Here is an 18,160-nt window from a genome sequence, read left to right on the forward strand (position 1 = left end):
TGTATCCTTGGGCAGAGATATCCAACTTTGCCCAAGAACAAAAACTCGTTGTTCCCCCTGTAATACAACAGTTGTTCACAGGCCCCACATCTACCATGGCAACGACAGCCAAGCCTATAAATGAACCCCAGTTCATGTTCCCTGAAAACGTCCACCGAATATCTGCAGGACCTAACCAATGGTAACCCCATGACCCAAAAATACCGGGCCGCTGTCAAGGAAGATGGGTTACACTCCCTGAATGCTCAACAGATGCTCGAAACCCTTAGCATTGATCTTAACTGCCCCCATGATTGGAAGAGCTTAATGATCTGTAGTCAACAAGAAAGTTTAAAAAAGGCTTAGAATGTATTCCTAAGTACCAGTTTTATAAATGGCTTTGCACTGTGGTTTGTGGTTATTTTATTTTACATGAGATAATATTTTCTACTACCAATAAGTTTTGGAAAAAGAAGAAAACTAAAATTTACTATTGTAGAGGAATATGAGAGAAGTAGAAGAAAGATTTTATGTTTGTCAAATCTTTGATGAGTACCCGTATTCAAGACTTAAAGTCATATTTCTTACTATGTTAGACAGATAGGGAAAACAAAACACCATATGATAAGGCAACTATTTGTGATTTTTTAAAATGTACATAGTATGTGATGAAATTTACTTTATTTGCTAATATGGGAGGCTGATCTATTTAACAAATTTTTGAAGTCACCTATTGAAAAAACAAATGATGGGGGGTGTAATTTCTACACTCTAATGAATGGATGAACCTGTTTGGCATTAGTCCTGGGTAAATAAATAAACTCTATTGTAACTTGCTCCCTACCCTTGAAAAACTATTTATGTCACTAAATATCATCTACTTGTAAAGTGTTATTTGGCAAATGTGATATTTAAAAGTTTATTTGAAAAGGATTATACTTTCAGGAGATTAAATGTAGATTATCATTTGTTTGAAAATGACAACATTTTTATACTACAGAACCAAGTTTTACTGAAGTACCAGTGTTTTGAAGCACTAAGGATCTTCTCAATTAACATTTTTCTGAATTATATTTGAACTCTATGTCAAGTATTCCTAGCATTGGTAGACCAAATATGGATCTATCGTTCCAGGAACTATTTTTTTGGTCTGCTGATGCTGGAATGAAATCATTCATTAATCATTAGGAGAGGGGTATTACAAATGATCTTGTGACATTTGTGGTCTTGTTCAATCATATATGATGGTCATCTGAAAATTGAAAGTTTGAATTACTGTACTTTCACATTTTGTGATTTCATCTTGCATTTTAAGTTGCCTTGCATTTCCCAATTGCTTACTGATAATTCCTGCATTTCAAGGAATTGGGGCTGAAATATAGAAAATGAGAAATTGAGATGGGTCTTCAGTTACTTTCTGTTGGCATGCTGCATGGACGTAGGTGAGAACTCTTGCCTTAGTTACCTGATGATGCGGATAACTGGGACCTGGGATCCTAGGACCCGTGGATCCTGTAGAAGAATAATAGCTTTTAGACATCATATCAGAAAAATTTGAGTATAATCAGTAGGAATGCTTCAGAAACATGGAGAAAAACAGTTTGGGACCAGCGAGTTAAAACAATAAACAGAGCAGCAAAGCAAAATCCCTTATAGATTAGAAGCAAACAACATTGTTTTTTTTACCATGTGAGTTCAGAAGACCAAGAACATTTAGAAGTTATCACAAGTTTATACCGAAAACATTGCATTGATAATTTTTATATTCTAATATATATTCTAATCCTGATTATTTATATTCCAATCTATTTATTGGAATAACTATCAATTAATTTTTCATATTATCAATTAATTCTAATAAGATTCACTGTGTGAAATATAAAATCAGCACATATAAATATAAAATATATAATAATATATAATATTAGAAAATGTTTGGCATTGTTCTGTTGTGGTAAGGGTATCAAAGGCAACAGTTTTTTTTTCTTTCTGCTTATGTGGTGATGAGGAATCAAACCCAGGGCCTCAGGCATGCAAGGCAAGCACTCTACCACTGAGCCACATGAGGCAACGGTTTTAAAGTATTATTCCATTACCTCTACCTCAGTGTTTGGTAGAATTAGAGCTAAAGCTTTACCATTCCGAGATATACAGCCTAGAGACAAGAAGAAACACTGTGATTAAAACATTACCAATTTAAGGCCTAATAACGAGGAGAAACATATGGACTTCTTTTGGAGCTATGGAATATATTTGGTGATAGAAAATCAGTGGTGTAAGTTCCTGCCTGCTTGGATGGTAGACAGGCCAACACATTAGGTAATCATACATATGAACAATTTTTTCACCTTCTTGGCTTTAGCTTCTTTTGAAATGTTAGGGTGTAATAAACAATTATATTTTGAAAAAATACCTTCTAGTCTGAACAGTACTGTCTGAACTGTTTGTCTCTTTATGATCCCTTGTAACAGATTAGTTTTGCTCCAATAAGAAAATCTATGCTGTCAGGGTAAGATTCTGGTTGGTCTGTTCCTACATGGAGCAAGGATAAAGGGTCAGGAAGACATTTGTGCCAGTGAGACCTCATTTGGGAGATTTTAAGCTGCAGAAGTTTAGAAGTAGCTCTTAAGCAAGGCTTACTTTGACTCCATTATCTCCACAAAGCTAAATCAGTTAATAAATAAGTACTTGAAAATCCATCATCTTTGGACCTAGATATAAAGGCTGCAAAGTATGATCCAATTTCAAATAAAAAGACTTAAAATAGTCATTGAAAAAATTGCAAATGTGAGCAATTGAACAAACAATATAAGTTTTTTCCACCATACACAGAATTTTACAGAAATAAGATGAACTGCAATTTTGGGAACTATAAGGTTTCCTTCTTACAAATAGGCAACCAAAGATATATGCCTGTCTTAAGATTGCATCATTAACTACTTAAATTTCCAGGATACTACATACTTCAGCAGCACGTCTACCCAAATTACAATACAGAGATTTACATGGCTCTTGTACAAGGATGATATGAAAATTTGTGAAGTATTGCATATTTTTCATTCTTCTGATGCAAGAAATTAAAAACAGTTATTAAAAAGTTGATTACAAATATACAAGTGTAAGAATACATGTAATTCATAGAAATAAAAGTTAGTTTGTCATCATTCAATCTTCACTTTTTACAAATTCCTTTACATAGCATAACCTTTATAAACTTTTGAAGTAAGATAACATTGTCATTTTATCCTAAAGAAATAAAATTCTTTAAGGACCAAGGAATTAAAGGAATCTTAAACTGTTTCTATATGGAATGCAATCTGAAAGGACACATTTATTAATGAACCTCTATATTATAAAACAATGTCGAATTCAAAGGATTATATCTAGGAGAGAATGAAATAGGTTATGGACATTACACAAACAGATTACTAAATATTTTTAAATATACTTTTTTCAGACATGCACCAGAAATATCTTTACTTTCTGTATTACTCATTTCAACAGATAAGTTAAAATTATTTATGATTTAAAAAATCACAAACTCTATAGAAATCATTATAGATGTATACAAACAACTCGAATATATTTTGACATCAAAGTCAGGCAATTCACTTGGAAGAATACTATGGAATCCATGAATTTTTAAAGTAAGATATTGCTGTTGCTTTGTATTGTGAAAATATTTTGTATGGACACATAGGATGGACTGGCTATTTTGAAATTTAAGAAACTTAACCGAATCATTCGGACTTAGGAGAACAATTTGTACAGCTTTCCAAAACTTCGAAGAGGTAGTAATACATACTTATCCTTTTGGCAATATCAAATGCAGCTTCTTCCAAGTTGTGCTTCAGACCTGGTTTGAAATAATGGTTCACCAGAAGGAGATCCAGCATATCTTTGCTATATCTATTACCAGCATCAAGATGCAAGGGGGTCAAGAGGCCTTTAGTTTGGGCTTTGTATCTGTATCATGATGAAATAAAGAAGCCACTGTGGTATTATTCCATGTATAAGTACTGTGCAGGGGTGTCCAGCAATTCACAATTATTCCAGGAATATCTACCTTGAGCCACCAACTCATGGACAATGTCTAAGTGTCCACTGTAGGCTTCTCGATGGAGAGGGGTATACTAATCGTCATCTCTAGTATTCACATGAGTGGCCTTTTTGGAAAGTCGTCTCTGCACTGTAGTAAGGCGGTTATTTTCAGCAGAACAAAGAAGAAATTTGCTTCAATCCTTCGCCATTTTTTTCTTGCAACTGATACCATTTCTCACTTTTTCATCTTGTTCTTCAACTTCATAGGAATTGCCTAACCAGAGAATTTGAGTGTCAGTGAGAATTAGTTGTCCATGTATTTTCCCAATAGTTCACATTGGATGAAATGGTTAGAAAAATCCGGTGAATTTTCTGCATTTGTTTTTTTCACTATTATTTATTTTCTCTTTTTTCATTTTTACTATTCTAAATTATTCTAACTGGAGAGTAGGGAATTGGTAGAGAGCAGAGGAAAGATTTTCCTCCGTATTCAAAGGTACAGAATGAAAATGAGGACTAGTGGTGTCTTCATGAGCAGCTTATTCTAGGAATGAGAAAATAGGAAATAATGCTTTCTATGTAAATGAATTGGGAAATGGCAGAGGAGAAAGTGAAATGATGCAACCAAAAATATAAAAGCAAAATAAATTAGGATAAATATGGAGCAATCTTATTATCTATGAGAACCATGAAAGTGAGAGAGGAAGAGAGAGACAGATGTGCCATGATCTAGCTAGCCACAAAATCCATCCTTCTGATCAAATTATAGTGCAAATAATTTTATTTTTTAAAAGAGATGGAAATAGCATTTAAGATCAAATGTCTCCATTGTTTTTAATTATATTTTTATTATCTTAAATACTTGTACAAGGGAATTTCCATTAAACAAATCAGTTTTTTAAGTATAATGGATCTTTATATAACTTTTCCACACCCTTCCAAACCTCACCCCACTTTAATTTTTTTCTAGTTTCATACTATCTGAATTGAATATTATACCTTCACTCTCTCCTCGATAACTCTCTTTATTCCTTTCTTTTGTCTTCCCCTCATATCTTCCAAGTGATAGTTTCCTGGTATTCATTTTGTTGGAGTAAAGTTCAATTTCATAAGAAATTAAACCTTTGAAATAATCCTCTGCAAATAGCATGCTTTGGTTATTATTTTTGTGTAAACTTGTATAAATTTCTGTCTTCCAAATATGAGACAGAGCATGGGTCCTTTGTGTGTCTGGCTCTGACTTAGTTCACTTAATATATTTTTAGATCTATCCATTTCGTTGCAAATAATGTAACAGTCTTCAAAATGGATGGGTGCAATCCAATTGTGTATATGTGCCACACTTTCTCCAACCATCACTCCACCAAGGGACATCTGGGCTGTTTCCGTAACTTGGCTACGGTGAATAGTGCAGCAGTGAACATGGTTGTGAAAGTGATTTTCTGTAACCCTTTGGAAGAATTCATCACTACCTTTATAGGAGCAATCCTCTAGCTAGTTTTCCAGAATAAGAATATCCCTCCCTTCATCTTCATCACAATGTATTGCAAGTCTTCAAAAACACATTTCCCCCTACAGGTCTCAATAAGCTAAAACCACATGTGCCCATATTCTTTCAATACATTTTTTACATAATTGGACATATAATTAAGTGAGAACCTTCTATATACTTTCCTAATGTGGGAATGAGGGACATGACAGAGTAAAAGTAAAAAATATGTAATTTAATTAGCTATTATCATATGTAAAATCATTTTCAGCTCTAATTCATAGCCTCACATAATATTATTTTAATCTTTATTTGATTACTTCATCTAACCCATAAATTATAACAGGTGAGTTTAAAACAAAGGCAAAAAGTGTGGTTTGATTTTGACACTCATGTGTGAAGTTGCACAACTTGGGCAAATAGATGGATTGGAATTAATAGCTCTTATCCATTTTGTTAACGTAGAGACGGTTTTCCCAAACTGATTCTCGCAATTCGCATTCCATTCAACAACAAGAAACATGTGATAATTTCCTTTGATTTGCTCCTTACTAACTTTTGTTTCCATTTAATTTTATAATGGATGATTTCATAAATCTACTGTAGATACAAAAATATGTTAAAGTATTTCTATCCGTATGCATTGATATATACATACACACATATATTACACAGGTTATAATGATAATGTATAACTTCAGTAACTGTACAATTTACTAAATTATTAAAACTATCGACGGCTCATGCCTGGCATCCTGGTTACTCAGGAGGCTGAGATCTGACGATCATGGTTTGAACCCGTACTGGGCAAGAATGTCCAGGAGCCTCTTATCACCAAACAACCAACAGAAAATCAGAATTGGAACTATGGCTCAAAGTAGTAGAGTGGTAGCCTTGAGAGAAAAATCTCAGCGACATCATCCGGGCTCTTAGTTCAAGAAGTACAATCTACCCAAATAAACATCTATTTAATTTAAACATGTGTAAGTAAAGTATTTCCATCACCCAAATGCACAACCATGCTCATTTGCAAGGTAACTCTGTTTTTTCTGAAGTACCATAAAACATTTTCACTTAAGTTAAAAGCATTGCACCATGGGTTCATTCTCTCATTCATTTTTCCACTCAAATACTCAAATCTTACAATTTTTCCAATTATATAAAATCAAAGATTTTTACTTTAATACTCAAATATTAGAGCTTGAATTGAATGTCTTATGCCCCCTAAATGGGTGTTATTACCATTTTGTCATGTCCCCAACCCTAAATTATCCTTATTATTTTTCAGATACATGTGTATGACCTTGGGTTCAGTCCATGTTATGTTATTCTTCCTGGAATTTAGAATAACAGGTGCATGGCATTGTGTACAGATCTTTCTGTCCAGTCTGGGCTTTAACCTCTATCCTCACAACAGTAGACTCCCAGGTAGTATGGATTTTCATAAGCTCGTCATAGCTGATGTTTTTTTTTAAGTCTTTGCATTTCCTGCAGGTTCATGAGTACTGAATTAATTTATTTTCTTGGGTTGTTTTTATTTTTTTATTGTGTTTCATTTCAATGGATATGTTGAGTTGTTCCTCACTTTTCCTTTTGTTTCTTTCAATCAAGTTCTTACCTAAAGTGCTGAGAAACCAATTCTTCTTTTTCACGATAGTCAAGATGAACATGATTTATTCCCAAGCAATTTCAATAATATTTAAACACCTTCATATCTATGGATGGTATATAAATGATAAGTGCTGCGAAGGGTCTTTTTATTTTCACAGCAGTCTTTGTCATATACAGACAGATCATGAAATATATGCAGATAATAAAACTACAGATGTAAGCAAAGAGAAGAAAAACCTATTATTAATTGTTTGTAAGAGCTTTCCTTCCAGTGAAAGAAATGTGTTGCTTGATGCAGGATTTCACAAAATTATATTGTTAGGAGGAAGCTAAACAATCATCTAATTCTATAGAATTGAGGGAGAAGAATCAAACTCCTGAATAGTTTATATTTGGGTCAAATAAAAGCATGCTTCCAAAAAGAGAGTTGACTTTAGAGAAAAATGATGAGTTTATGTAAATAGGTGCTTAGTGATTTTGTTAATTTGTAAACTAATACATGGAAGTAGAGTACAGCAAGGTAAAAAAAGAACTTCGCATTGCAATACTTATGTGTGTGTGTGTACACATGCACGTGTATACATGCACATGCATGTGCAAGTGCTCATTCATTCATCATCTCTAAGCTTCTGTGACCTAGGATAGTGGTTTACCACTTGAACCATCGTTCCACTCCTGTTTTTTTTGGAGATAATCGCATTTATTTTCATGATTGGACTGGCTTTGAATAGTGGTCTTCATATCTCAGCCTCCAGAAAAGCTAGCTAAGCTTATTCAGCCTCCAAGTAGCTAGTTAAAATTGGGCCTGTCCTCTATGCTTCACTGCTCTTTTATTCTTGTCCTGAGTTGTTCACATGCCTAAGTCATATATATGTCTAGTTGCCTTAAGAAATACTCTTACTGCTTGGCACCAGGGGCTCCCATCTGAACTCTTAACTACTGAGGAGGCTTGAGAACAGAACCCAGGCCAAAAGTTTAGTGGACTTCCTTTTCAATCTATAGCTGGGTGCATTGGATCATTTCCACCATCCTGCACTATCTACAGGTTAAGATTGGAAGGACTGCAGAATCCAGGCCAGCCAAAGTAGGAAGCTAGACAAGTTGGTGTGCAACTCTTATGCCATTGATAATGGGAAGGCTAAAACGACAGATCAGGTGCATGTTCTTGTGGAAAGGGAACCCCTATCCTAAAATTAACCACTGATATGACACCAGTCCAACAAAAACAATACCCCAAGTTGAACACAATTTCCCACAACCAAAATAAGTATATACCTTAACATCCAGAAACTTAGTACAATCTGCTCTTTGCTCTAATATCAGCTTCATCTAATTATCATATGATGTAACAAAATAGTTTCTTCATTAAATTTATTATATATTTAAAAAGACCTAGAAAATTCTTTCTCACGTATTAAGTGCAAATGAATGGCAAATTGCCTCATTTCTTACATATTTGACTACCACTATAAATTCATCTTATGATTATTATTAATATTAATATATTCTGATTTATTACTTTATTTTGTAACAGTTTTTAAACTTTTGGTTTCTCTGCTGAAGTTGAAGTATTTTAATAGTATCATCAAATAATATTACTTGGGTACTTAGAGCAGTATTTTAAAAAGTTTTTAACCAATGGTTTCTAGTAATTCTGTTTTTTTTGGGGGGGGTCTGGTCCTGGGACCTAAACTCTGGGCCTGGATGCTGTTTCTCAATGCTAGTTCAAGGCTAGCACTCGACCATTTGAGCCACAGCACCACTTTTTCTGTTTATTTGATGCTGAGGAATCTAACCCAGGGCCTCAAGCATGTAATGCAAGAGCTCTACCACTGAGCCACCTTCCTAGCTCTCTACGAATTCTTAATTTGTATATTATTTAGTTTATTTTTAATTTCAATTTAATTTTATTGTAATGTACAGAGGGATACATTTACATAAATAAGGTAATGAGTACATTTATTATGGAAGGAATATTGTTACCTCTTTCATTGATTTTTTTGCACACTCAAAAAAAAAACAAGAATTCTATGCTTCCATCAGAAAGAATGACATTGCCCCATTTGTTAGGAAATGGAAAGATTTGGCAAAAATTATATTAAGCGAAGTGAGCTAGGCCCAAAGAAACATACGTCTCATGGTTTCCCTTATTTGCAATAAATAGTATATGTCTGAGACAAGCAGAAAAAGTCAGATAAGTTGATGTTAGGTAAAATGAACCCTAAGAAATGTATTCAAATGTTTTTTTTTTCTTTCATGCATTTGTTTCTAACGCATTTATAAGATTATTTCTTTGTTGCTTTGTATGTCCCCCCCACCCCAAAGTATAACCCCTTCTTTTACTGTATTTGATGTCGGTATAATTTGTGTATGGGAAGGGGAAAAACAAGTCATTTAAATAAGGATACAGGTGGACCATTGAAACAATGAGAAGTACAAGTTGTCATGTCGAAAATGAACTTTAAAACTTTGGTGTGGGGGGGGGAAGATTGTGTGGGGAAAAGAGGGGAAGGCTGGGAAAGGATGGGAAGGGGAAACAAAGGAGGAGGCTACAATGCTTGTTAAGAAATGTACTCATCTTGCCATCTAATTGTAACCCAACTGCACAGTATTTTCACAATAAAAAATAAATAAAAATTTAAAAAAAACTACTGATGCTTTTCCTGTCGTCATTGATCAATAGGTACTTTTCTGTCTTTGTTCATGCATTTTTTATTATAAAATTGATATACAGAAGGCTTACAGTTACTTAAGTCAACCAAAGAGTACACTTCCTTTTATTTTCTAAATTTCAAATTTTGAGCTTAATTATTTTCTTTTGTTTCTTTAGGGTAATTCTTTTATTCAGAGTTGTAGGATTAGTTAATTTAGTTTTGCATAATTTTAACACATGTAAATTATTCAGACATATATTTTGCTTTCAAAATAGTTAACATGTGAATATTTAAAAATTATTTTCTTAAATTTTATATGGTTGGTGAATTTAAATAAATTTATTATCTCATAGTTCTAAACACATTTGTCCAGGTAACAAATACTTTATTTTCAAGAAGCACATACTTTATTAAAAAAGCCTTCATTACATGGTCACTTTTTGGCAATATTTGTACTTAAATTAAAAAAAAAGTCTCTTTGAGCTGGGCATAGTGATTTGTGGTTTCCATTTTCTAACTATGGTGGCAAGTGTAAATAGGGTTTGTAATTCGGGAGAGAATGGGAAACTATGAGACCTTTTCATAAATTTCCAGAGTGAAATGATTAGAGATATAGCCATCCCTAGCAAGATATAGAGCACCTGGTTATCATATTCTAAATCTTGAATTAAAACACCAGTAACAACAATCTTTTGTCAAAATAAAAGGATACATGTTTCAAAATGTTTATTATTTAAAACTTGTTCTCAAAGTTCTCATGTCTTTTATTTCTTAATTTTCAATTTACTTAATCTATAAGAATCCAAGTATCTTGTGACTATTTTATTTCTACTAAACTTTTAAATACTATGAGCAATATTATGATTTCATATATTAAAATACTTTTACTGTTTGTGATAACTTCCTCTGTTTCATATGATAATAACTATATTCCAAATGTGTGTATATGGTGTGTGTGTGTTTATGTGGGTTTTTTGTGTGTGTGCTTTTTGTGTACTTTGTAATGCTTAGGAGATCACACAATTGCTTCCCATATGTTAGGCCAATGTTTTACCACTGAACTGTACTGTTTAGTTATAATACAAATTGTGTTTTAAGTTATGACTTTTAAATTTTCATTCCTAGTAAGCTTTTTCAAAATTATATATGATAAAATGTGATCCAACTTCTTTTTTTTTTAATTTAATTTAATTTTATTTGTGAACATACTGTACAGAGGGGTTACAATTACATGGGCAGGATAATGCGTACATTTCTTACCAAGCATTGCAGCTTCTTCCTTTGTTTACCCTTCACCTCCCTTCCCAGCCTCCCCCCTCCCCCCAATTCGAATCCTTCTCCTTCCCCCCCTTCTCACTCCTCTCCCCCTCCCCCCCGCACCGACTTGTAAAGCTCGTTTTGGACATGACAACTTGTACTTCTCATTGTTGCAACAGGTCCACCTGTATCCTTAAACAACTGGTTTTTCCCCATCTCCTCCACAAGTTATATTGACAATGGTTTCCCTTATTTGCAATATCTAGTATATGTATGAGTCAAGCGGAAAAGGTCAGATAATGTGATGTCAGGAAAATGAACCCTTAGATATGTATTTTAAGGTTTTTTTCTTTCATGCATGTGATCCAACTTCTATCCACGTTAGCAATTGTTATTGTTATTTTTTCTCTTATTTCTTTGGAAATTAATTATATTCCTATTACAGCCTTTTTACATTGTAACAGCTCTATACAATGCTTTATTTTCTGTTTTATTTTTTCCATGTTATCTGACTTTCAGTCCAAACTATCAGGTGGATTAAAAAGAAACTTCATTCAGGACACTTTATTTTTCTCCTTCTCTTCTCTGTAGTCTTTCTGTTTTTTGAAACAATACCAATAACATACAGCTCCTTTGTGGTCCACCATTCTTCCCCCACCCCCTCGTTCTGCAGTACAGCTCAAGTCGTTATCATTCAGCTTTATTATGCTATAATGTTATCTAAACCTAACTCATTCTTAAATTAATTTTATTTGCTTTGAGCAATCACTAAAGACATTTTTCTAAATATAATATCAGGGGGTTTGGGTTTTCACAAGGTGTGAAATATGAGTGACTATCCAACATCTAGATATCTCTGGAGAATATTGGTCCACATGCTCAACAATCACGTGTGTAAATTCAAGGAATACAGGTCAGTCAGAACAATGTTGTAAAATGGTGTTGCTGGAGCCTTCATACTAGCTTTGAATCGTATTACAATGTTTAGTGAAAATAACATAGTTCTACTATAAGAACAGACACATAGAAGAAGGTAACAGATTTTTCAAAAATAAATTCTTAGTTTTATGGACCACAGACTTTTGAAAAGGATGCTATGACTTTATGAAATAAAACAGAATCTTAAATGGTTGTATTGGCACAATTGCCGCTTTAGATTTAAAGAATGATCTTAGACTACTACCTCAATCCTTTGTTTGTTTGTTTGTATGTTGGTCATGTGGTTTGAACTCTGGGCTTGGGAATTGTCCATGTGCTCTTCAGCTCAAGGTGAGCACTCTACTGCTTGAGCAACAGCCAAACTTCCGGTTTTCTAGTGGTTTATTGGAGATAAGAGTATCATGGACTTTCCTGCTCGGGCTGGCTTTAAACCACGATCCTCAGATCTCAGCCTCCTGAGTAGCTAGGATACAGGCATGAGCCACCGGCACCTGGCCTACCTCAAACCTTATAAAGAATGATTATCAATGTAAATGTGAGATGTAAAAACCTATAAAATATAAATATAAAAATTCATAACATTGGCTCAGTAAAGGTTTCTAAAAATTTGACATGGAAAACATTAGTGGCTAAAGAAAAGCAAGAACTGGATTATATCAAGTATTAACCTTTCATAATTCAAAGGACACTATAACAGAAATGAAAACATATCCAACAGATAGAGGGCACATATTTGTTAATGCTACAAAGTTAATGCTACAATGATTCTGAAACAAGTATTTTAATATCTTCTAATTCTATATAATTTTTTTTCCTGAATAGGATATTTCTTTAAATTACATATGTAAATTAATAGTCAATAGGAGGAGCATATGAAATAAGCTCCTCTTTAGTGTCTAAGAAATAATAAAAAGAAAAATCACTATTATGACCATAATATAAAAAGAGGACGCAAAATATAGTAATTCATTTGTGGAGAAATTGATATACTTCTTATAGTGATCGATTTGTATAATACTGCAATCATTTTAGCAAAAAAGTTTTCAAGCCTTCAAAAGGTGAAAGGTGAATTATATAGGATTCAGGCATTACACTTCTATGAATGTATTTAACAGAAGTAAAAAACTTTTTTGGACAGAGACTATAGTTAATTGACAGTGAACTTGAATAGTATGTGTGAGACCCTGGAAATGATCCCCAAAAACAAATTTTGAAAAGACACACTATAGAGGACGTATGCTGGGCAAATTCCTGTAACTGAATTTTATATATATTTTAATGTCGGTTCTAAAATTTACAGCATTTCTATTTGAAGAATTGCAAGTTTGTGAAAATTAGGCTTTGAAAACCTATGAAGGTAAAATTAACTTCCAAAGCACTAAAATGTATACAATAAAAGGAGATAATATATTGTAAGTGAATTGCATGTCAGGAAAAAAAAAACTACTTTTAAACTTCTTCACACAAAATGCAGAATCGCTAAAAAGATGTTTTTGGAGTTGGCTAAAAACTCATTGTGAACTACTGCATTTAAAACACAGATATGATTTCTGTTTATTTTGAGAGTATTTTGTCCGTTTGAGTTTATACAGAGATAACTCAATCCAAAAGTATATGTGATAACTGGAGTACCTAGGAATTATACATCACTCCTAAGCATTTTTTTTATTATTTTTTATTGTGAAAATCCTGTATAGAGGGGTTACAATTACATTGACAAGATAATGAGTACATTTCTTATCAAGCATTGTAGCCTCCTCCTTTGTTTCCCCTTCCTATCCCATTCCATCCTCCCCCGCCGCCCCACCCAATCCTCCCCGCTATTCCCCCCCACCAAAGTTGTAAAGTTCATTTTTCGACATAACGACTTGTACATCTCCTTGTTGCAATGGGTCCACCTGTATCCCTACTTTTTTTCCATGGTTTCCCTTATTTTTAATATCTAGTATATGTCTGAGTCAAGCAGAAAAGGTCAGATAAGGTGATGTTAGGGAAATGAAGCCTAAGATATGTATTCAGATTTTTTTTTCTTTCATGTGATTGTTTCTAACAAATTTATAAGATCATTTCTCCCCCACAGTATAACCCCTGCTTTCTCTGTATTTGATGTCGGTATAATTTGTGGAGGGGAAGGGGAAAAACTTCTAAGTAATTGAGAAACTTTTCTGGAAGAAACTTATAGCAAATGACAGAAAACACAAATCTATGCATCTGCTTTTTATGAAAGTCATATGTTATTTGCTCAATCCAATTGCTTATCTCTACTTTGTTAGTAAAAACGTATTCTCAAGGTAAAGCCAAAAGCAGTGAAAAGAACAAAATACACAATCATCTGGGTTTATTTGTGAAAGTAACAAATGAAATAAAACAATTCCACTTAAGGGACTCCAATATTAGTGTATGTGAAGATGTTCCTGACTGCCAATATCCATTAAATTTTTGGAATTTTAATTTCTACCAACATATGAAAACTAGAAAAAGAAAACAAATATAGACTTAGAGTGAACCAGCCTAGAAATCATTTTCTTAATTGTTTTGAAATTACAAAAGAATTGATACTCCGTTGCTTTTGAAATCATTTAAAAATATTTAATATTTATGATAATTCAAATACCAAGGAAGAGTAATTTTATATAATCATTATAAATATCATTTTATTACTATTGTAAAATAGAATAAAAAACAGTCCCAATATATGACCTACCTATCATTATTCTTAAATTCTAATCATTACCTAAATATCTTAAACAATCTAAATAGTCATGTCTTTAACATAGATGTAAATATTCTATACTATTTTACTTAATATTTTCCAGGGGTATGTATTCATGTTTCTAAGAAATGTTCACAGCAGTTAAAACATGCTTTTGTGAAATTAAGTGATACATTTTGTTGTTGTGGGTGTTGTTTTTAGTGGTTAATTGGAGATAAGAATCTAACAAGTACTTTTCTGTCCGGGCTAGTTTCGAAAACAATTCTAAGACCTCAGCACCCAGAATAGCTCTTATTATAAAGGTGAGTTATCGGCACTTGGTTTCAAGAAGGTTTTTTTTTATTTTAATTACATTTTAAGATGCTTGTTTCGCTATAATGTATATAATTCTACACATAAATTTAGATATATGTATATATTTCTGAGGACAAATTATCTCTAAAAATGTACTATTCTACACATAATATATATATACATATATATATAGAAGACATATATATATAGAAGACATATATATATATATATATATATAGAAGACATATATATATATAGAGAGAGAGAGAGAGAAGACAGACTCCCTCTAAAACTTTTATACTACAATTTTTGACCTTTTTCATTTCAAAGATATACAGTATATTTTTCTAAAAGTTTCCTAGAATAAAATAACTAATATTTCAATAGAAAGTAGAGTTTATTACTTTCAAGGTAATTTTAGATATAGACATGATATTGTAGTTACATTTACAGTATATTACTTGAAAAGGTTCTGCCCAAACTCTTAAATATTTGATTGTAGTTAGGGGGAGAGAGGAAGTAAATTCATACTGATTAGGAATTTGCAACGCTTCCAAAAATCTATTCTGTAATTTGTTATAAGCACATTGTTACGCTACCTGATATGGTTAAGTTTTTTATTTATTTGTTCAAAATTTCAATATGGATGCATCCACAGTGGTAAGATTAAAATTATTAATCAAAAGACAAATAATAATAAAATCATAGACATATATCCGACGTTCAATGATTAGCACTTATGATGCTAATAATAATTTTGATGAAGAGGATGATGACCACAGTGTAGCCTGATAATGACGATGTAGTGATTGAAAAGGAAAAAAAACTTAGACATACTTGAAAATGGATTTTCCACATTGAATGCCTAGTTATAAACAGCCTTGGATTACAACAATAAGAATAACAGGAGGAGGGCTGGAAAGGTGGCTCAGTGGCAGAGTGCTGGCATTGCCTACATGAAGTTCTGGTTTGATTCCTCAGCACCCCATAAGCAGAAAAAGCGCGAAGTGGCACTGTGGCTCAAATGGTAGAGTGCATTGAGCTGAAGAGCTGGAGGACTGTGCCAGGCCCAGAGTCCAGGCCCCATGACGAACCAAAAAAAACAAAACAAAACAAAACAGAATAACAAGAGGAGAGTTTGATTATCAAGAAATTCAATCATATAAACAAGTAGAGACAGTAAAAACCCTAATGTTATTACAGCAGTCTTTCTAATGTATACTCACTTTTCTTGGTGGTATTATTTTCTTATAAATAAAATCGTTTATTTCCACATTTTGATGGACTAAGATGTAGGTTTCAACTTTGTGTGATTAGTTCAAATAACATTCTCATATAGATACCATTCAATAACCAATGTTTTCCAATGATATATTAATAGTATGTTCTTCAGTACAGCTGTAAACACATAACACAATTTACGTAATACTACTTACATATCTGCAGTTACCATAAAAGGACACAGGCTATAGAGCCAGGAGTTAAAATTTATTTTTATTTCTGCATGAAAGTATTTCTGACTTTATACCAACAGTCTGAATTTGACACTTTCCTTATTTGAAAGCTAAGGTAGACAATGTAAGGACTCTTCACTTTTCTTTTTCCTTGCTCTAGAATTCAACAAATATATTCTTCAATATTTCTGGTAGATTACATCCATTTACAGATGAGAAATGTAAGATCACCAGTCAATGTTGTGAGTAAATAATGATACTAGAATTTTTGTCTGAGTTCTTCACTCTGTATGCTTACAAAGAGAGTCATTGGGTGATGGAGAGGAACAATATGAAAAGACTATGGGGAGAAATGCATACTTTGTAAACAGTTGTTTTAGGACTGAGTGACTGGTGATGAGTATTTGCAATAGGCTGGTGTCAGGGGCATAAAAAGGAGTACATAGAAATTACATTAGTGACAGAAACTGTGAAAATCATGATCATTCATCCTATCTAATGGATGGAGGTAGGGTAAGAGGAAATCTAAAGGTTTTCCACATCTCTGTCTTCTAACTGTGTTAGTTACATTCTTGGTGATAAGGACTACAGGTGGAAAAGATGGATTTAGAGGAAAAAACTCTCTGATAGTTCTAAGGTTTATGTTAAACAGATGCAAAGATAGGTCTGTTTGGACATCCTCAAAATATTCACGACCATGAATATGAAAAATAATCATAAAATCAGTGACATTATTAAAGGGAAGAGGAAAAGGAAAGTTCTGATGAAAGTGTGAACAATGTAAGTACCAGTGTGGACAAGATTGGAAGGAAAGAGATAAATAATGAAACGAAAAAGTAATAAACACAGATTTTCAGAAGAAAAGGAAGGAAAGAATTTTCAGGAAGATATTGAAGGAAATCTGCTATTTGGATTTGAAAGGTAAAATGACATAGACAAGTTTAATAAGAACAGTGTTTTGGTGAAAGTCATATTGATCAAACGTTGAGATATGAATATGAAGACATAAAAATCTGGATCCATTTATTCAACAGATCCTGTTGATTCTAAATGTTGGGAGCAAATGCTTTAATCCTGACCTTGGAAATGTTATACAGATATAAATGTCATGAACTTTTCTTAGTGATATTCTGTGAATATTTTTGAAAACTTTATTTAGCCAGGAGATTATAGATTGAACTACAGCACAGACAAGCCTAATTTGTCCTACAGTTCCAATTAGTGACCCATCTATCCATATCAGTTTGGAATTTTATTGAAATATATTTAGATATGTTTGGATATCTTATCAGCCTACTCATTATAAATGTAGGACAAGTAACACCAAGTATTAGGTAGAACATACAGCTTTACTGATGTGACTGAAGACTCCTGGAATTGATTCCACTTTAGAACAGAAAATGCCTCAATAGCCATTGACAAATCATAACTGTCATATACACTATTGAAATCTAATACTTGTTATGTATACCTCCATGCTGTGTCAACAAACCTGACACAAATACTTATATGTAGGAAAATGTTCTTATAAATTCAAGCTTTTATTGAATGGAAAAGTTCAGACATTGCTCTCACCACTAGGATTAAATGCCTAAAAAGATAAGACATTTTGCTTTAATGTCTTTCTTTCATTTTCTCATACACATTGTCAAGGAGTGAAGGATACTGATTTAACAATACTACAATCGTGACTTGTATTAACACAACATCTAGGATCTAATGTTAATTC

General features: G+C 32.9%; 1 pseudogene; it reads left to right on the forward strand.

The window, feature by feature from the left end:
* The first annotated feature begins 2,939 nt into the window (after positions 1 to 2,939).
* On the forward strand, positions 2,940 to 3,036 carry LOC122122103 (annotated as a pseudogene).
* The last annotated feature ends 15,124 nt before the right edge of the window (positions 3,037 to 18,160 follow it).

Source organism: Dipodomys spectabilis, unplaced genomic scaffold (assembly GCF_019054845.1).
Source record: "Dipodomys spectabilis isolate Male_0828 unplaced genomic scaffold, ASM1905484v1 ptg000203l, whole genome shotgun sequence".
In the NCBI taxonomy this organism is placed as follows: Eukaryota; Metazoa; Chordata; class Mammalia; order Rodentia; family Heteromyidae; genus Dipodomys; species Dipodomys spectabilis.